Here is a 19619-nt window from a genome sequence, read left to right as displayed (position 1 = left end):
TAATGAAAATTGTACTCTACTCAGTTTGCTGAGCTTTCAATTATGGAGATCAGCCAAGAAACTTAACTGACCACACAGCTTTCAGAAAGGTGGATTCCAAAATTGAGTAATCTCATTGTCTTTGGGATTTAAGTGCTGTGAAATGGCCCTCTGGTTCTCAAGATTTACAGCAGTGTAGCTAGACCTACCCCATGCCTTCACAAACCTGCTGTTCCCATCAGGTGATTGTCTTCTAATTCATACCATGAGCTGTCTGGTCTCTGCATGCTATTTTCCTATCTAGAAAGCCTTCCATTGATTTCCCCTCAAATGCCACCTCTGATGATCACTATATGTCTTTGAGAGAGTCAATTAAACTCTTTGGACCTCAGTTTCCCCATCTGTAAAATGGAGGATTGGATTAACAGCTTTAAGTTGCTTTCAGACTTAGCTGTAGATCCTATTAGATCCATTCCCTCTCACAAACCTTCCCTGTGTTTGTGTGCATGTGTATACACATACATGTATTTATGTAAGAGGATGTAGTGTAACCTCAATTATATGGCAAAATTCCCAATCTCAGGGTAAGACTTTTTATCTTTTATGCTTCTATTTAGAATACTTTGTGTGCTTCCATGAGTGCTTACTACATAGCTTTCAAATAGCTAGTATCTCAGAAAAAATATAAACTCTTAAAATGTAGGATTTGAAAACTCTTTGGAAGAAAAATTAATACAAGTCCTTTATTTTACAAATGAGAAAATATAGGGCCAAAGTATTTAAGTAATAACTTATCCAAGATTACACAATTAACTTGTGACAAAGCTGGGAATAAAATCCTGGGTCTTCTTACTCAAACCAGTGATCTTTCAACCAGCAGATACTAGTAGATTAGAGAAAAAGAAACAGGCCTGGTCTGAACAGCAGAGGAGACAGCAGACTGCATAGTGTGACTTATGGAACCATGGAGAAATCCTATTCAGTCCCCAAAATAACCCCCAATCTTCTTAACACACCTGAAATTATGCAAGGAAAAAAATCTTTCCTTTGATTTAAACTATAAAGTTCCCCTAGGAAATAAAGTATCTTTATGGAAATGTTTTGCATAATTTCGGATGTGCCTTCCTAATGGGGGATTGGGGAGGGAGGAAGAGAAAATGATCTGTTTTAAAAACAAAGCTAAAAAATGTTTCACATATAACTAAGAAAAATCAAATATCAAAAAAAGGATATAAAGTCTTATCCACCACTGACACTTTGATAGATGAAGCAGTAGGTAGAACTCTGGAATTGGAATAGAGAAGTCCTGAGATCAAATTTATTCCCAGTCATTTATTACCTACATGAACCTGGACAAGTTTTTTTTTTTTAATTTCTGTCTTCCTCAGTTTCCTCATCTGTAAAATAGGGATAAAAACAACACCTACAATCTAGGATTGGAGTAGAGATTAAAACAAGATAATTTTTATTGAAGTGCTTTGTAAATCTTCAGGCACTATATAAATGTTAGCTATGTAAAATATTATTTTTAGGATGATGATGATGATACTGATTAGATCCCTATCAGAGAATACTCTTTGACAACAGAAGTGGATGAGAGAAGTAAGAGAAAGAAGGAAATTGTGAGGGACTGAATTACTACTGAAGTGTTGATGTGACCCATATTGACTTTTATAAGGTCTTAAAGATCAAGACATTGAAATGTAAGAAGGAAGATTACAAAAAGGAAACTCATACAAAAAGGAAAGGAGACAAAAAGACAAAGTCTATCTGTTTCACTATGTTGCATTGGCTTGACCCTGGAGAAAAGCATTAAGATTGATTCCCTTCTTATAATCATAATTTGAAGGGGGGAAAGGGGATTCCCAGTTTTATAGCACTTTAAGAATTAGAAATCTTAACTTATTCCTTCCTGCCCCCCCACTCCACAGACACACATACTAAACCACCCTGTAACATAGATTGTGCAAATATAATTATTATCTTCATTTTAGGAATAAGGAGATTGTCTAAGCAAAGTTGTATCTTGTCACACATTTAGGAAATTATGAGACAGAACTCAAAAGCAGATCTCCTTAGCCAAATCCAATGTTCTCCCCTCTCCTTTCTGAGCTTCATTATCCTCTAGGTCAAGGAAAGGCTAATTCATTTCTCTTTAGGGCAATGAGAAAAGAAATTGGCAATAGCCTGCTAAATGGCAGATGTGTTCCTATAATCTATGCGCTTGCCCCCTATGCCCACTAGTATTATCTATGGACCCACAAGGTAGTCATTCATATGGTCCAATATAAATAACACTAGGAAGACCTCCTTTCCTAAATATGCCAAATGTTTTTTTCCCAATAACCATCTACCAACCTTAAAAAGTTCACCTTTTGACAGGATGACCTTTGCATAAAGAATTAGCTTCATCATCATGTCCTCCTCACTCTTTTAAAGTCTGTTCTTTTCTCCTGCTTGAACATCTGGGTTCCTCTTTAACCTTTTGTTCAGCTGAGACCTGAAGCTATTTAGCGTAATACATCTAGCTTTTGCAGTTTAGCTCTCTGTCTGGAATCTATAAATTCATTTCACATAATTGGCATCCATGCTTTCTCTCAAAGAGGGGAAAAAAGCCACAGACAATGGGAATTTTTCTACACAGAACTAGAAACCAAAGGGTTGCTAAAAAAAAATAGGAAAATATGGACATGGGAGGAAGAATATATTTTAATCCTAAATCTCTTGTTCTTCTCTACCTCAGCCTCTTGTTCTTCTTTACCTATGGAAATCTGGCCTTAAAGTCAGAAACCAGTAAGTTAAGCCATGAATTGGACATGACTTCATTCACCTTCCAGGTCATCCCCTACCTAATATGTTGACCTTGAAGGGGATAGAGAAATATCCCAGAGCCCTAGTTTCCCAGCAAAATGGAAGTAAACATTCAAGCAAAGCCCCTTGAAAACTTGAAGGACTAAATAACAAATATGAAGGAATATGGAATTCTATCAATCATAGTTGAACATAGTATATGCCCATTTATTATTGCTTTTCAATTTCCAAAGTGATGGTGAAATGGGATTTCCACTAATTTTTCAAGAACTTGAATCCAATTCTTATAATCCTTGGCTTTTTTTGCTGATGTATTATAGGTATAATTTTTGTGTGCTCTGAGAGGCTCTCTGCTCTCAGGGCATTGCTGTATGTTATGGATAATTTATTTTCCCATGCTATTATATTGTGTAAATTACCATGTTGGCAATATTTTAGCCTTTCATGCTTTGAATCAGTGCCCAGAATAATTCTAACAAGATTTTGATTCTCCGGAAGCACCCTCAAAGAAGCAAGCCCTCCATAATGCCTTAGTATTAATTTAAACCTTAACTGAAAGGGACACCTCCTTCCTGTTGAGCCTAAGGTATAGCCAAAGGGTAACTAATATTCATTTTTCTGAAGAGAATTATATCTGTGTTTCATGACCTGAGAAAAGATATCAGTCTATCATTCTTTTTAGAGCCCAAAATTCTATATTTTATTGTTCTGGTTATTGTAGGATAAAATAATAGTCCATTTCCCACCTCTACTCCTTTGTACAGGCTATTTGTTTCTGGAATTCTTCCCTATTCACTTTTGCTTTTGGGTCCCCTAATTTCTTTCAAGGCTCAGTTCAAATGCTACTTCAAAAATTACTTTTCACAGTCCCCCCCCAATTGTCAATGTTAACCTTTTCATAAAAAGAAACTTTTTGCATTTATTTTGTATATCTTATATATCTTATGAAATCATAAGATATTTCCCACCTATAAAATATAAGTTCCTTAAGGTCCAAAACTATTTTATTTTTGTCTTTATATTCTCCCAAATCTCAAGAACAATTCATAACATCTTATGGGTATTAAATAAATGTTTAGTTGAAAGGGATGAGATGCAATGGAATGAAAAGAGTAGAACAGGGTGATATGGAAGGGAAAGGACTAACCTAAAGAGACAAGGCACCATTATCAATTGAGTATTGGGCATAGAATCAGCAGGAACAAGATTCAAATCTCAACATAGGCAAAATAGCTAAATAATTCAGGACATATGACTTAAACTCTATATAGCTCAAGAAATTTTCCAGTTTCTCTACAATATTACATATGGGTTGTCACCTATATTATTAGTGGAAAGATTTACCAGCACAAGATTTCTCTATGCTAACAGAGTCATAGTCAATAAAGTAACAAGATTTCATTAATAAAGTCAAAATCAATAAGGCAACACACACATATTAAGCACCTACTAGGTTACCAGGAACTGTGCTAAGAACTGGGGATTCAAAGAAAGATAAAAGATAGTTCCTGCTCTCAAAGAGTTCACATTCTAATGGATGAGTCAATGAAATGTACAAAGATTTATAAGGGATAATTTAGGAGAAAGTCTCAGAGGGAAAGTACTAAACTAAGAGCTATAAGAAAAATTTTCTTATACTGTAAGATTTTACTTGAAACATGAAAGAGATCAGGGAAAGTGGGGCCGGGGGAGAACATTCTAGGAAGGAAAGAGCCTGTGAAAATACTCAGGGCTGGGATATAGCATATTTTGTGTAAGGAACAGCAAGGACACCATCATTATTGGATCAAAGAGTACATGGAGAGGAAAAAGATATAGACTGAGAAGAGTAAGATAGAAAGAAGCCAGATTGTGAAGGGCTTTAAAAACTAAATAGAAGATTTTATATTTGACCCTGGAGTAATTGGGAGCCACTGCATTCTTTGTCCTCACTGCAGCCTCCAACCCTTACACCTCTTAGTTGTATACCAGCACATCATCTCTCTACTGCCTATATTCTCTTCTGTTTTCCATTTTGACCCTTGGTAAATCACTTCAACTCTATACTGTCTCCTTCCCTTCAGTCCCTTGCCCCCTCATCCCATTAAAATTCTTATCTTGTCAAATTTCAGCCTAGGACTGCTTTCACTCTTCTTCAAGCGCTGCTGAACAAATCTATAGAAAATCATGAAATCATTATGATTGAACCAGTTACAAATAAATGTCAGAAAATCTCAACCTGGCCTTCACTGCTTCAAGACAATCTTTTTATATGTCCCTAATTAATTCATTGTCCCACTCACCACAGCGGCTCTTTCAAATCTTTCATTGCCCCAATCTCTAGTTACATATGCCCAATTATTCACTATACATCTGAAAGTCAATGTCCTGCAGACACTCAACATTCTTAACACTTTTAATCTTTCTCTTAAAGCATTACCCTTCCTAATTTTTCCTATTATTGTGGACTCCTTCCCATCAATCCTCCAGTCGCCCAGGCCCAAAACTTAGGTGTTATCCTCCACTCTTCATTCTTTCTCTCCTTCATATCAATCAAGGTTCACTGACTCCATCCTTATGTCTTTTATTCACCCCCTTTTCTCCTCTTGCCACTAGTCTGGTGCAAACTTTATTACCTCCCACTTGGACTATTCCAAGAACTTTCTGTTGGTCTCACTACATCAAGTCTCTTCCCAATCTGAGTAATTTTCCATTCAGCTATCAAATTGATCTTTAAGTGCAAACATGGACCCAACACATGTAAAATGTGAAAAATGCATATTCAAAACAACTTTATGATCTGAGACATCTGTGCTATAGTCTAATCAGAATTATTTTTAGAATCAGAGGATCTGAATTCAAATTTCAGCTCTGATACTTACTACCTATGAAAATTCAAACAAAGAACTTTATTGCTAGTTCTCAATTCCTTCATTTGTATAATTAGTGAGTTGAAATAGATAATTTCTAAGGTCCTTCCAATTCTAAATCCCATGATTCCATGCTGAGACATTATAAAGCTGTAGAAATAGATTCTCTATGAATATACTTGTCTACGATATAGTCATTGATTCTCCATGTGATGCCCCCAATTGCAACTATGTGTTTCAAAAAATACTTCAACTGAATACTTTCCAGTTACAATGTTCCAATGAGAGAATCTAAGGGTCTACTGCAGCTCATCCTTAATATACCCTCAAAAAGGATTTTCAATAGCTATCAATAGGTTTTGCATCACTTTGATTCCTGGCTTAAACATGACATGGGTCACCATTTTCAAAGTTAATGGTTGAAAGAGAATGTTTTTCCCCTGTTATACTTCCATAACCTACAACAATGAGATTGTTAAAAGATAAAAGATGAGGTTCAAGTATACTCCACTTCATATTCCCAATTAGTTCAAACCTTCCATGGTAGTAATTCAGAAACTTAGAAGCTGAGCTTACTCTTTTAGTCTTCAGGGAGAGAGATATCAAACTTTTTTCAAACTCTGAAGTGTCTCTTCCCCTGCCACTTTAAAATGCAATTGGGAAATATTCAAGAAAATAAATAAAACTAAAACAGAGATAGTGCTAATTTGAGGTTTTCTAAGTCAACACACAGCCATCAGGCATTATTTTCTACTTAAATTTGACACCACTATTTAACAAAATTGGCTTAGTGTATTCAACAAAATGTAAACTTCTTGAAAGTAATTTTTACTTAAAATTTTATATTTGTATGTATATTTATATCTGTATTAAACATAAACATACATTTATGTTTGTATGTATAGTACCTAGAACAGTACCTGGGACATAGTGGGTATTTAATAAATACTTATTGACTAATGCAGTCAACAATCACCAGGAAGAATTAATGCCTTCCCATAACCCCCCCCCCCTCTATTGGCCTGCTTAGGTTGACTCTTTTGTTTAGCTACAGATTGCTATACTAACAGCACTAATCCATCTTTCAGGATATGCTGTTAGTCACCCAGGGACTGCTACCAAAGAAATCCATAGTCAGTCCTGGAAAACTACCTAAATAAACCTGACTATATGATGGGTCAAAAGTGACACCATGATGCATGAATAATAATATTCTTTCATCTACCATCCCCGCAGAAGCTAGTAACCGGGGCTGGGGGGAAGAGAGAGAATGAGAGGTGAAGTAGAAAACAACTGCTTTAACCTCATAATAGATTGAATAGTGTAGTGTATCAAGCTCTAGGATTAGAGTCAGAGCACCTTTCTCTGTTACTACCAGGGTAGCTTTGGCCAGATCATTTAACCTCTTTTGATCTCAGGAACCTCATCTATAAAACGAGATAGCTAGCCTTGATATTCTCTAAGGTCACCTTCTCCTCTAAATTATATAATCCTACTATTATTGAAAGAAATTGCAGAGCCCTATCCTTTTTGACCCTGACACATTTTCTCGAACTGAGTCTAAAGCACATGTGGAAATGACTAGTTTTTTTCCCCAATATTTGTATGTCGTATGTGTCTATGTATGAAAAAAAGAAAGAAAAAAATTTCCCTTACTTTCATTTCAGATAAGGTTATAGTTCTTTATCTTTACAGCCCAGGACCTAAGATATTTTAGCCTATAGTATTTAATTCAAGGATAAGCTTTCTATAAAACTTGAGAGATAAAAATAATTCTAGAAACCAAGTTATTTCAATCATTAGGGAACTGTACTGTAGCGGAAAGTTTACTATAAAGTCAGAAGACTTGGATTCAGAATTATGCTTCTGATACCTGTGTGACTTTGGGCAAGTCAGGTAATCCTGCCTAGATATCAATCGTCATCAAATAAAGAGCTTAGAGGCAGCTAGATGGCGCAGTGGATAGAGTACCAGCCCTGAAGTCAGGAGAACCTGAGTTCATATGTGACCTCAACACTTAATGCTTCCTAGCTGTGTGACCCTGGGCAAGTCATTTAACCCCAAATGCCTCAGGGGGAAAAAATAAAATAAAGAGCTTAGACTTTATGTCCTCTGAAGTCCTTTCTACCTTTAAATCTATAATCATTATTATATTAATTCACTTTTTCATTCAATAAATCTATGGCCAATATATCTATCCCCAGAATTCTTTTCAGTTTCTGTTTCTTTCAGTTAAGCCTACTTTTATCTCTCTATGCTACTATCTAGGAATACAAAAGTCATTTGAGATGGAGAGGAAAAAAACACTTAGATGTGCTGTTAAATTTCTTCAATTCTTCTAATGAACTTAATAAGCTCCCTAGATGCATCTTACAAAGTAAAGAAACCTTCAAAAAATATTAAAGTTATTTTGTTTTCTCTAGTGGTAAAGAGCATTCTAGGTGATTGGTAAGATACATCATCAATATTACAAATGTTCTGTTAACACTGAAAGGAAAATCACAAGAGAAAACACTTATTCACTTTGATGTATTTTAATATGTTCAAAAGTGATTCTATTACAAAATTTTTCTTCAGTACATTTATTTTAAGTTTTCACATCGGGTTCCATTTGAAAACTTTTCTCTGTTTTCACAGACTAAGTGGATTTCAAGACTAAGAAGATACTTCAGAAACCATCTAATTCAACACACACCTAGATGAAACTCTACTCCAACTTTCCAGGTAGAGACAGAGCTAAGACCCAGGATAAATTCAAATGAGGAGTGAGGTAAGAAAGAGACAGAGAAGACAGTCCACCTGAATTTGTAGTTGTGTTAGCAAAGGGAATGATCTGTCCATCAAGGATTCTATTTCACATCCTTAATTTCCCAATACTTTGAAGGAGTCAGAGTGGGGAGGAGTCAGAAAACAGTCAAGGGTAGCAGTAAAGTAACACTGGAAGAGCAGATCTATAGTAATGAAACCATTAATATGGTGTTTTAGGCCATGAAAGTAATCAGGAACAGTCATGATTTGTAGCATGAGTCAGAGCACTAGAGATCTATGGAGGGAAGGATATAAAATCCCTTAGGCAAAGCTTCAAATGTCCAAATCTTAACTATGGCTCCCTCCCCAAGTAAAGGTCATGTATGTTTTGTTTAAAAACCTTCAATAATAAGAAATCCTCTACCTCCTTAGTCCACTCCACTTTGAGACTGTAGTATTTATTAGTAAGCTTTTTGACTAAAGGAAAATAATTGCCAACATAATCAAAACTTTATTGTGTACCAAATATCTTTAGCAACTGTGCTACATACTTATATGTCAAATTATCAGAATTTTATCCTTAAAGAAATAAAACTCTCTAGAATAAATATAAAAGTTCTAGGCAGAAGATCATTTTATTCCAGCACCATATCATATATCCAAAATAAAAAGTCAGTTTTAGAGGTCTCTATTGAGTTCTATTAATTAATACTGGCCAAATTGATAGAATAATTATTGTACTCTCCATTTTATAATTGTTTAGACAAGGCCTTGACCCTTTTCTGTACCTGGATAGAAAATAAGAAGAGAAAGAAAGAAAGAAAGAAAGAAAGAAAGAAAGAAAGAAAGAAAGAAAGAAAGAAAGAAAGAAAGAAAGAAGGGAAGGAAGGAGGGAAGGAAGGAGGGAAGAAAGAAAGAAAGAAAGAAAGAAAGAAAGAAAGAAAGAAAGAAAGAAAGAAAGAAAGAAAGAAAGAAAGAAAGAAAGAAAGGAGGGAAGGAAGGAGGGAAGAAAGAAAGAAAGAAAGAAAGAAAGAAAGAAAGAAAGAAAGAAAGAAAGAAAGAAAGAAAGAAAAAGAAAGAGGAAGAGGGCAGAGAAAAGGGAGACGAGAGGAGGGAGAAGAGAGGAGGAAGGAGGAAGAGAAGGAGGAGGAGGAGGAGGAGAGGAAGAGAACTTTTTCTTATGATTGATATTGTGTCTGTTCAAGTTATTGTTCTTTGTTTTCTACCCCTCCCTTACTCCTAACTCTAGCAGGAAATATAAAATAAGAAATTAAAAAATGATATACTACGAGCATAGAAGATTGTCCTCAAGACCTTAATTCAATAGAAAGAATTATCCCCCTGACTAGATTCATGTCAATTAAGAAAAATATACTGAGCACTAATTTTTAACAAAGGTGCTATCAGTTGTCACCTGTTCAACAAAGAAGATTCAGACACTGAGCTAATCCTATGCTTACTCTAGTCTTAGGGTGACTTATTTGGTTGAAATGCTCAGAAAGGTTCATAATTCTATATCGGTCTCAGAGCATCATAAATGCTCTAATTCCAAGTTTCATCTCTCTGGTTCTTTGTCTCTCTGTCTCTTTCTGTGTCTTCCTATTTCTCTCTCTGTCTCTTTCTGTCTCTGTCTGTCTCTTTCTCTTTCCCTTCTTTCTTGGCTGGATCCCCCTCTCTCCCTTTCTGTTACTAAGCTGACTCGTTAAATAAGAAGTATGGATCATTGTGGATTTTTGCAATAAGAAGACCTAGGTTTAAATCCCACCTCTGTGACTAACTAGCTGTGGTCTTGAACAAATTACTTACCATCTCTGAGACTCAGCTTTTTTTTTTTTAATTTGTAAAATGAGGTGATTGGACTAGATAGCCTATAATAATGTATATTCCAGCTACTGATTCATTCCTCAGTGATTCTATTTGATAAAAATCTGATTTCAAACCTCCACCCTTACTTCTTCCTTAAACTTGCTATTATCACACACTCTCCTAGACTCCTTGAACCACATGCCACAACATGACTTAATGAATAGAGATGATACTCCACATAAATAGAAAGATACCCTTATTTGTTATATTTTAATGTTTAGGCTTGATTTAGAATCACTCAAATTAATAAACAGTTCTTAATAAAACATCTGCATTATCACAACTTCTCCCATACCCAGGTATCCCCTAAATGTTATAAAAGTTTAAGACTTCTAGGAGAATCTTAGCTCTCATGATTGTCCCTCTTAGAAGAAGTCAAAGCAGTGATGGGCAATACCACCCATTTTTGAGCTGACATTTGCCTCATGCTTTCAACCATCAGGGCTCAGACACTGAAAAAAAGAAAAAGAAGTCCTAGATCTGGAACTTCAGAAAGTACAGATGCAAAATAAAGAATGAACTAAAATATCTAACTGAGGGTACTTCTCCACTTCTTGTCTTATTGATTAGTTCATCACCCAAGCAAGGGGAGTAGCTCCATCACTTGACCCTAGCTAAGTATCACACTCCCAGTTCGCCTTTTGCTTTCTTTCCTTCTCTGAGCTTAATTTTTTAAACAAAGCTTTGGAGTCAGAACAGAGGCATTCCCTCCTTTCCTATCCCCTTAGTTTTACAGATAAAAGTAGAGTAAAATTGTTACAAATTGTAGTTCAATCTTTGTACCAAAACCTCTTTTGTTGTACTTCTATATTTAATACATTTTATGTTTTATAATACTAATTAATTACTCATTTGTCTTATCTCTTCTACTTTATTATAAACTCCAAGACAACAGGGATTTTAACCAGTTTGTGCATATTTCACCTCAGTGCCTAGCACAGTGCCTAGCTTATATATAACAGATTTGTTGCAACATAAATGAATGCAAACATAACTGAATTAAGGTAAAGTAGGACAGAAATTATAGATTTATTCTAACCTGTTTTACATGAAGGAATTAAGAAGAAACCACCCATAGTAAGTCAATTCCGTCAATAAACATTTATTAAGCACTAGACACTGTTAAGCATGGAGAATACAAAGAAAAAAGACAGTCCCTGATCTCAGAATTTTCATCCAATAGGAGATAAAACTTACAGTGATGTTCAAACCAAGATATTACCTGGATGAAGTGAAAGTAGTATCAGAATGAAGTCATTATCATTAATGGGGATCAAGAAAGACTTCTTAAAGATGGTATAATTGTTACTGAGACAAAAAGTTATTGTCCAATAACAAAGACAAACCAAAAAAATCATCCCAAATTCACTCAACTGCTAAGAACAGGGAAATAATGAAAACTTTTGAAAAAAATTAAAAATTCATATCAAGCCCTTTTCTAGTTCCTCTCAACTAATTATCTTGCAAGTTCTAAGTGCTCAATAATTTTGGTTAATTGATTATTTGATGGGCTATAGAAACCACAAAGAGAAACTAAGCTATCTGGGATTGTAGGGACTCCCTGCACACCATGAAAGCAGAGCAGAAAACAAAAAGTCAATTTGTGCTCTATACCTTGGATAATAAAGCAATGTTCTAGGAGCAATCAGGTGTTTGCCAATAGCACAATCCATTGAACCCCAGGGAGAGGGATGTTCTCTTTCTTGAATGAATCAAGGCAGTTGTCAGAAATCTTTCTCCTCTGTTGGAAGCCCTGGAAGGTAGCCGCAATCCCTCTTAGTTACCTCTCTGATATTGCTTCATGGAACTGAAGCAGCAATTAGTGAAGTGTCTGTACTCTCTGCGTGGGCCTTGCATATCAACAGATCAGAGAGTCAAAGCAAGAAACCTGGCAAACAGCAGGGAACCTCAGTGGCAGTGAAGTGAATTGGAAAACTCCTCCATCTGTCCCAGTCAGAGTGGCTTCTAGCTGAGCCAAACTCCTTTCATCAGGAGTCATTATCTGTGGGAGATTAGGCAACAAGTACGATAGGAACAGTTTTGAACTGTGCCTGCAAAAGGGAAGAAGGGAAGGTATAATATTTTTCAAAAAGTGCAACCCTAATGGGAGTGAACGCTAAGTCTGGGCCTCTGACATAGAAGGTAGAGAGACAGCTGTCAAGGACTTCTAAGCCAGGGGGGGAGCAGGTAAGAGAGATCACCTCCTCAGTCCTATTCAGTGATTGACCCAAGAGCTATTACATCATCCATCCCCCTGGACAGAACTAAAGTTGGAAGGGTAGGCCTCTAATATTTTTCAGAAATTACCACTCATAACATTTACAACCTAAGTGCATTAATTTAGCTTCCCAAAAAGTCTACCACATTGAAGCACTGGTAATAAGAGTCTATGGCTTTCTGATCATACTTATGGCTTTTCTGCCTCAATCTAGTTCCTCTCTCTTGCGAAGCCTTCTCTAAAGAATTTCAATCCACAAGGATCCTATTCCTTCTAGAAGTGCTAAAGTATTGAAAGCCTAAGAATATTTTTACTTGACCTTATTCTGTCTTTTATTTTACCTACGTTTCTCTTCCTATTACCAACCTGACACTATAGTCAAATGCCTATCCTGCTGTTGTTCAGTTCATTGTTCAGTGCTTTTTCAATCAAGTTTAACTTTTCATGATCCCATTGGTGGTTTTCTTGGCAAAGATTCTGGAGTGGTTTATAATTTCCTTTTCTAGCTCATTTTTCAAGTTAGGAAACTGAGGCAAATAAAATTAAGTGATTTGCCCACAATCACACAGTTATAAGTGTCTAAGACCAAATCTGAACTTTGGAAGATGAGTCTTCCTGACTCCAAGCCTGCCATTCTATCCATGTCACTACATAGCTACATCCTTAACCAGCTGTGTTGCATTTGAAGAGCTCCCATTCTTTTCTCAACTCTCCCATATCCACAAACTTATCCTCAAGTATTCATTTCATTTCCTAAATTTTAACTGAAACCTAGCTTGTTTATAAGATAATAGAGTAGATTTAAAGTTAGAAGGTATCTTATGGGTAATGTAATTTAAGCTATTTATTTTACAAATAAGAAAACTAGGATTCAGAGAGGGCAAGTAAATGTCACATCTACTCCAGTCTTCTCTACAAATGTCCATCCTTCCCTAACTCCTTCTAATTTGTTTAGGCTAAGAGGATATTATTTTATGTTAATGTTATCCAATTACATATCCCTTTTCTCATCTTCTTTACATTTAAATACAAATATTCAAGTTGCCTTTCCAATTTCTTCATTGGCTTTAGTACCTGAATTTCATACCTCTTAAATTGCTACTTCTTCATATTGTCTCCTGCCCTCATCTTTCAGGGCTTCAATATTGCTGCTATTTTGACAATCCAAGCATATGATTCTTCAGTCTTCTTGAGTCCGGTGACCTCTATCACAATCTACTTCAACTGGAAAACACAAAATTATACCTTGGATAGTACTATTACCATATCTTGCCATTCCAATAATCATTAACTTCCAAATTTCATGGTTTTAATACAACCTCTTATTCTTACAGTTCGTTCAACATAACAAAACTTGGCATTTTCCTTCTATATGATTTCCAAGTTCTCTGGCTCTTTCTCCTGCTCTTTTCCTACCTTTTTAATGTATAAGTGGCAATTTCTCTTGATAGAATATAAATCCTTTCAGTGCAGGGACTATTTCACTTTTGTCTTTATATTTTCAAATATCAGCACTATTCCTGACACATATTAGGAATTTATTAGATTTTTGACTGATGGGAAGTTGTTATTCATTTATTCAGTAATGTCCAACTCTTTGTGATCCTATGGGGCATAGCATGCCAGATTCTTTGGTCTTCTATTATTTCCTGAAATCTGTCCAAATTCATATTTATTGTTTCCATGATACCAACCACCTATTTTATCTTCTACCATCCTCTTTTCCTTTTGGCTTCAATCTTTATTAACATCAGTGTCTTTTCCAATTATGTCTGGTTTTCTCATTATGTGTCTAAACTATTTAAACTTCAGATTCAATATTGATTCTCCAGTGAACAATATGAATTAATTTCTTTAAGTATTTACTGATTTAATCTTTTCGGTATGGCACGGCCTATGCAGACTCTTATTGGCAAGGTGATGTCTCTGCTTTTTAGTATGCTGTCAAGATTTGCCAGTTTTTATTTCAAAGAGCAAGCATTTTTAATTTCATGGTTGTAATTGCCATCTGCAGTGATCTCTGAGCTGACACTGCTTCCATTTCTTTTCCTTTTATTTGCCAGGAAGTGAAGGAACTAGTTGCCAAGATCTTAGTATTTTTGATGTTGATCTTCAAGGCAGCTTTTAGACTCTCCTCCTTTACTCTCATCAAGAAACTTCTTATTACTTCTTCACTTTCTGACATTAGAGTGTTATCATTTGCATATCAATCTGAATAGATTGTTGATATTTCTTTCAGCAACCTTAATTATGACTTTTGATTCATCCAGGATGGAATTTTGTATTTATACTCTGCATATCTATTAAATTAATAACATGATAATATACAATCTTATAATTCTACTTTTCCAATATTAAACAAATCAGTTGTTCCATGTTCGTTTCTAACTGTTGCTTCTTGACCTACGTACAGATTTCTAAGGAAACAAATAAAATAATTTGGTACTCCCTTTCTTTGAGGACCACATTTTATTGTGATCTACAACATCAAAAGCTTTCCATGAAGCAAAAGTAAATTTTGAAGTATACCTGTATAAAGAGCTGAGAATTCCTGTTTGATGGCCTCAGTTTCAGAGCAGTTGGATGTTAGGTTATTTGCTAATTGTGTGTTATTGGAAATTATGTTTTGTGATTCTGAGAAGAGAAGGGAAAATGTTTGGAACCCATTGTCTGATATGAAGAATCAAAAAGTGTATATTAGTAGCACTGGTGGATTGATGGCACTAAGAGCCCTAATAAGGCTACACTGCATAAATGGGTAAAAACATTAGTTTTGTTTGCTTTTTTAGTGAATCTCAAAGACCTAGAACTGGAGAGGAAATAGATAGTGGACATTTCTTCCCAACATTAAAGGTTAGCAAGTTGGGGACAGTGGGAAGTTGGATTCTATGATGATGATTATTGAACCTTTAGAGAGGCAGAATACAAATTCTAGACTGAGCCGTGGAGACAAGTGACATTAAAAAGGTAGGAAAAGAGCAGGAGAAAGAGCCAGAGAACTTGGAAATCATATAGAAGGAAAATGCCAAGTATTTCAGTTGCATAGTAGATAAGAATTCCAGATAAGGGATATAGTGGTAAAGATCATAGTAAAGATTAGTGGACACTAATTGCACCAATAGGTTAGATGACAGTTCTGGGGCAGATGATAGGACCTAAAGTATCTTACTTTGAGGAGAGAACATAAGACTTGATGGTCCTCCATCCCACAAAAGGAATAGTGTTAATGATTCCCATATAATCTAAGTAGCATATATGGGTTCTTGACATCTCAGGATAAGAGAAGTTGAGAGAGGAGGAATAGAAAGCCTGAAGAGAGGATGATTATGAATTTTCCTGTCACAGCAAAGCTGGATCTTTTCCATCTGAAAAGACAGAATGAATATAAGATCCTATCATTCCAATTGCTTGTTAACTATTTTAAAAATTGATTAAATAAAGCAAATACCATTTTGAAGACTTTCAATCATCAGAATGTCTCTCATGCATGTGTCACAATTATAAAAGATTCCTTTATAGATATAGAAAAGGAGATGCCATTTTTGATGACCCTCTGATTTTTGATGATTTTGATTTTGATAACTTCTTTGAATGCTGCTTTCTCTAGGTGACGTGGCACTAATTGCATCTAGTCTAGAGCACTGAATAATTTCCTAAATGAGATCCATGATGACTCAAATGAATCTCTCTATCTGTGGAGGGGATGAAAGTACATAAAATAGGATACAATGAAAAGAGAACTGGAATTGTATTTGAAGCACCCAAGTTCAAATTACACTTTTGAGTTTTACTATCTGTGCAACACTGGGCAATTCACACTACTTCTTTGGATCTTGATTTGTTCATTTGTAAAAAGAAGGAATTATGGACTTTGAGGTCTTTTCCAAGTCTTAAGCTATAATTCTATGAAGAATACCCACACATGGGGTTGATGGTTAATCCGTAGGATTTAATCATATATATTTATATATCTTAAACAAACACCAAATGGACAATGAGATCAGAAATTAAATTGGAGCTAAGTGGCCCAGTGGAGATAGCACAAGACTTGGAGTAAAAAAGACCAGAGTTCAAGTTCAGTCCCAGACACTTAAATGAATGACCTTGAGCAAGTTATTTTAACTCTACATGGCTCGACAGATAATAATTGCATCTATCGCACAGGATTATCATGAAGATCAACATAATAATAGCCATAAAGCTTTTAGCACAGCTGAGCATATATGGTACTGTATAAAGATTTATCCACTTGCCTTCCTCTTAAACAGGAGAGAAGCAGGTTGTATTGTGCGCAAACATTCTTCAATGATCTCAGATTCTCTTTCAACCCAGAGGCAGCTAGGTGGCACAGTAAAATAGAGCAATGGGTCTGAATTCAAATCTAGCCTCAGATATGTAACTAGCACCTGATCTGAAGCTAATCACAAAATCATTTGAAGTAAATTTCTTCAACTGTAAAATGGGAGCAACAAAAATGTGAAGAACAAATGAGCTGATGGTTTATAAAGCACTTAGCACATGCTTAATGCTTAATAAGGGTGGTGGTTCTCTTCCCTTTCCTTTTGAAACCAAGGCTCATCTTCTTAATTCCAATAGTGTCTTGCAATGTTGCATTTCTGAAAGTCACGGAACACTGCAACATTGAAAGAATTGAAAATGAAGACCACCATAAAGGTCAGTGGATAACTTTATGGTAGATGCAAACAGGTACTGAAACATAATTTTAAAAATCGCACAGGAGAAAAAGTGTGAAGTATGCAATTTAGGAAATGTATGGACAAGTAGGCAGTATCTTCCTGAGTTCAAATATGACCTCAGATATTTACTAGCTGTATGACCCTGGAAATGTCATTTAATTATATTTGCCTCAGTTTCTTCATCTGTAAAATGAGTTGGAGAAGGGAATGCCAAACCACTCCAGTATTTTTGCCAGGAAAATCCTAAATGGGGTCATAGAGAGTCAAGCAAAACTAAAAATAACTGAACAGCAACAACAAATCATCAAAAAAAGAAGATGAACTGACTATACAAAAAAAATAAAAAAAGGATGGCTAACTGATGGACAATCATTGTGTCCTATATCCTTCATATTAGCTATGTCATAGTCAAACAGCAACATTAACTTTCCCTTAATCAGATCCTCTGTGTAATAGCATACATAGGAGGGCCCTGAGGAGGCTGGCAAGGAGGAAATAATTAGTTCCTTGAGACTATATGGAGACACAGCTTGTACTGATCTGACAATGGAGGCAGCTCCATGGAACAGTAGATAGAATGGGTGGAGACAGACCTGAATTCAAATCCTCTTAGATGTTTACTAACTGTGTGTGATCCTGGGCTAATCACTCAATTTCTTCATCTATAATATAAGGATAATAATAATGTCTCCCTCCCAGAATTGTTGTGAGGATGAATTGTTATTTGTAAAATTCTTTATAAACCTTAAAAAGCTACATACGTGCTAGCTGTTATTAATAATTTCCAGGCATAATCTCGGGGAGGGGGTAGAGAGAGGGAAGGATAAAGTTGGAATAGAAGTGAGTGCAAGGGATAATTTTGTAAAGAAATTTTTTTCAAAATAAAAAAAAATAATTTTCAGGCATATTTGGAAGCATTAAGATGTTCTTTTGATGCTAATGACTGACTGACTAGGAGTGGAAGTAGGATCTAGTCTCTGAGATTGTGAAACCAGTATGAGAAATGAGAGAATTATTTCTTTGGTGAATTAGTTCAAGTGCCTGTGAATAAATCAGCAGAAGGATTGAGGGAAAGCATGAGAAGAGAGTATGACAGAGTCAGTTTGGCATTATTTGGAACTTGGGAGCTTGCAGTCAAATAGGTATTAACCCAGACAAAGTGAGTAGGGTGTGTAGGGAGGGAAAGAAGTGAAGTGTTAAATGGGTCTAAATTATCCAGCCATGAGCTTTGATATTTGAGGGAGGGTAGAAACAGTGACTATCTAGACATGCATGGACATTGTCGTACCTCATCTATGCATCAAATATTGAAAGACTGTACATAGATTCTAGATTTTTACTATCCCTCAAGCAACATAGAATTTGGAGGTAACAATGACGAAAAAGCCCAAATAGATTTTGTACCTACAGAGATATCTAGGAGGGATAGTAAACATGGAGCTAGGAAGACTTAAATTCAAATCTGGCCTCATTATCTTGAGAAAATCACTTAACCTTTCTCTGCCTCAGTTTCCTCATTTATAAAATCAAGATAATAATAGTAGCTACTCCCCAGGGCTGTTGTGAGGATTAAATAAAATGTTGTTTGTTTGTAAAGCTCTTTGCAAATTATAGAGCACTACTAGCTAGGTATTATTATTCTAGCTTTTATGGCAAATTTCCTTAACTCCATATCAGAATAAAGAGGAAGCAAAAGCAGGGTCATCTATTAGGGCATGCTTGAAATCAGCAGTAATACCATAATTTCTAGTGAGTGTGCATAAGTGAGGTTATGATACCTATAATGGACTTCGTCCACAACTCTGTCTACTAAAAATGAGGGCAAGCATATGGTAGGTATTTTAAGTGCTTATTAATATTTGAATTTAATAGTATTCATTATAGATAGATCAGCCTTTTTTTTTTTAAAGAATCCTCCACTAACATCCTGTTGTGAAGCCTAATCATGACACGGAACTGACCCTAGATTTTTGTATATTAATCAAGCAGAGAAAAAGCTTTTTCAAATTGTGCCAAGTTGGAAAGACTCCAAGTATAGTCCCAGTAATGGATTGTATATCATTAGCTCCAGGACCAGTCTAGTTCAATTCAGAAGCTTATAAGTTGATCACCAGGTGGTGAACTATCTGGTCAAACAACCTACTAAGATGATTGCTAAACTAGAGAAAAGTAAATATCAGTTTTGTAAAAGGTAAATCCTGTACCAATGAAATAATATCACTTTTAAATGATAAAGTGTAATTATAGAATATATATATATAGTTAATATAAAAATTAATTTAAAAATACATAGAAAATTTGATTTTTATTTCCTTAGAAATGTTATCAATTATAAAATTTTAGAGTTTGAAATGTTCTTAAAAATAGCTAATCACATTAAGTTTTTTTCTCCTTTTTTTGCATCATGGATTCCTTTTGCTAAAATCTATGGACTCTCAGAATAACACTTCT

The 19619-nt window shown here is 35.3% G+C and overlaps 1 long non-coding RNA gene across 7 annotated transcripts in view; it reads right to left on the bottom strand.

Moving 5' to 3' along the window:
* The window catches only part of LOC116422414, a 98645-nt gene that overhangs the window by 62985 nt on the left and 16041 nt on the right, over positions 1–19619 (bottom strand). For 4 of the 7 annotated variants that reach the window (XR_004233032.1, XR_004233030.1, XR_004233034.1 and 1 more), the window contains exon 3: positions 13559–13695. The exons of the other annotated variants lie outside the window; for them this stretch is intronic. This is a non-coding gene — a long non-coding RNA (uncharacterized LOC116422414). The remainder of the gene's footprint in view (positions 1–13558; positions 13696–19619) is intronic. 7 annotated transcript variants of the gene reach the window in all.

This window comes from Sarcophilus harrisii, chromosome 3 (assembly GCF_902635505.1).
Source record: "Sarcophilus harrisii chromosome 3, mSarHar1.11, whole genome shotgun sequence".
NCBI lineage: Eukaryota > Metazoa > Chordata > Mammalia > Dasyuromorphia > Dasyuridae > Sarcophilus > Sarcophilus harrisii.
The sequence above is the reverse complement of the archived record's forward strand: the minus strand, read 5'-3'. Positions and strand labels throughout refer to the sequence as shown.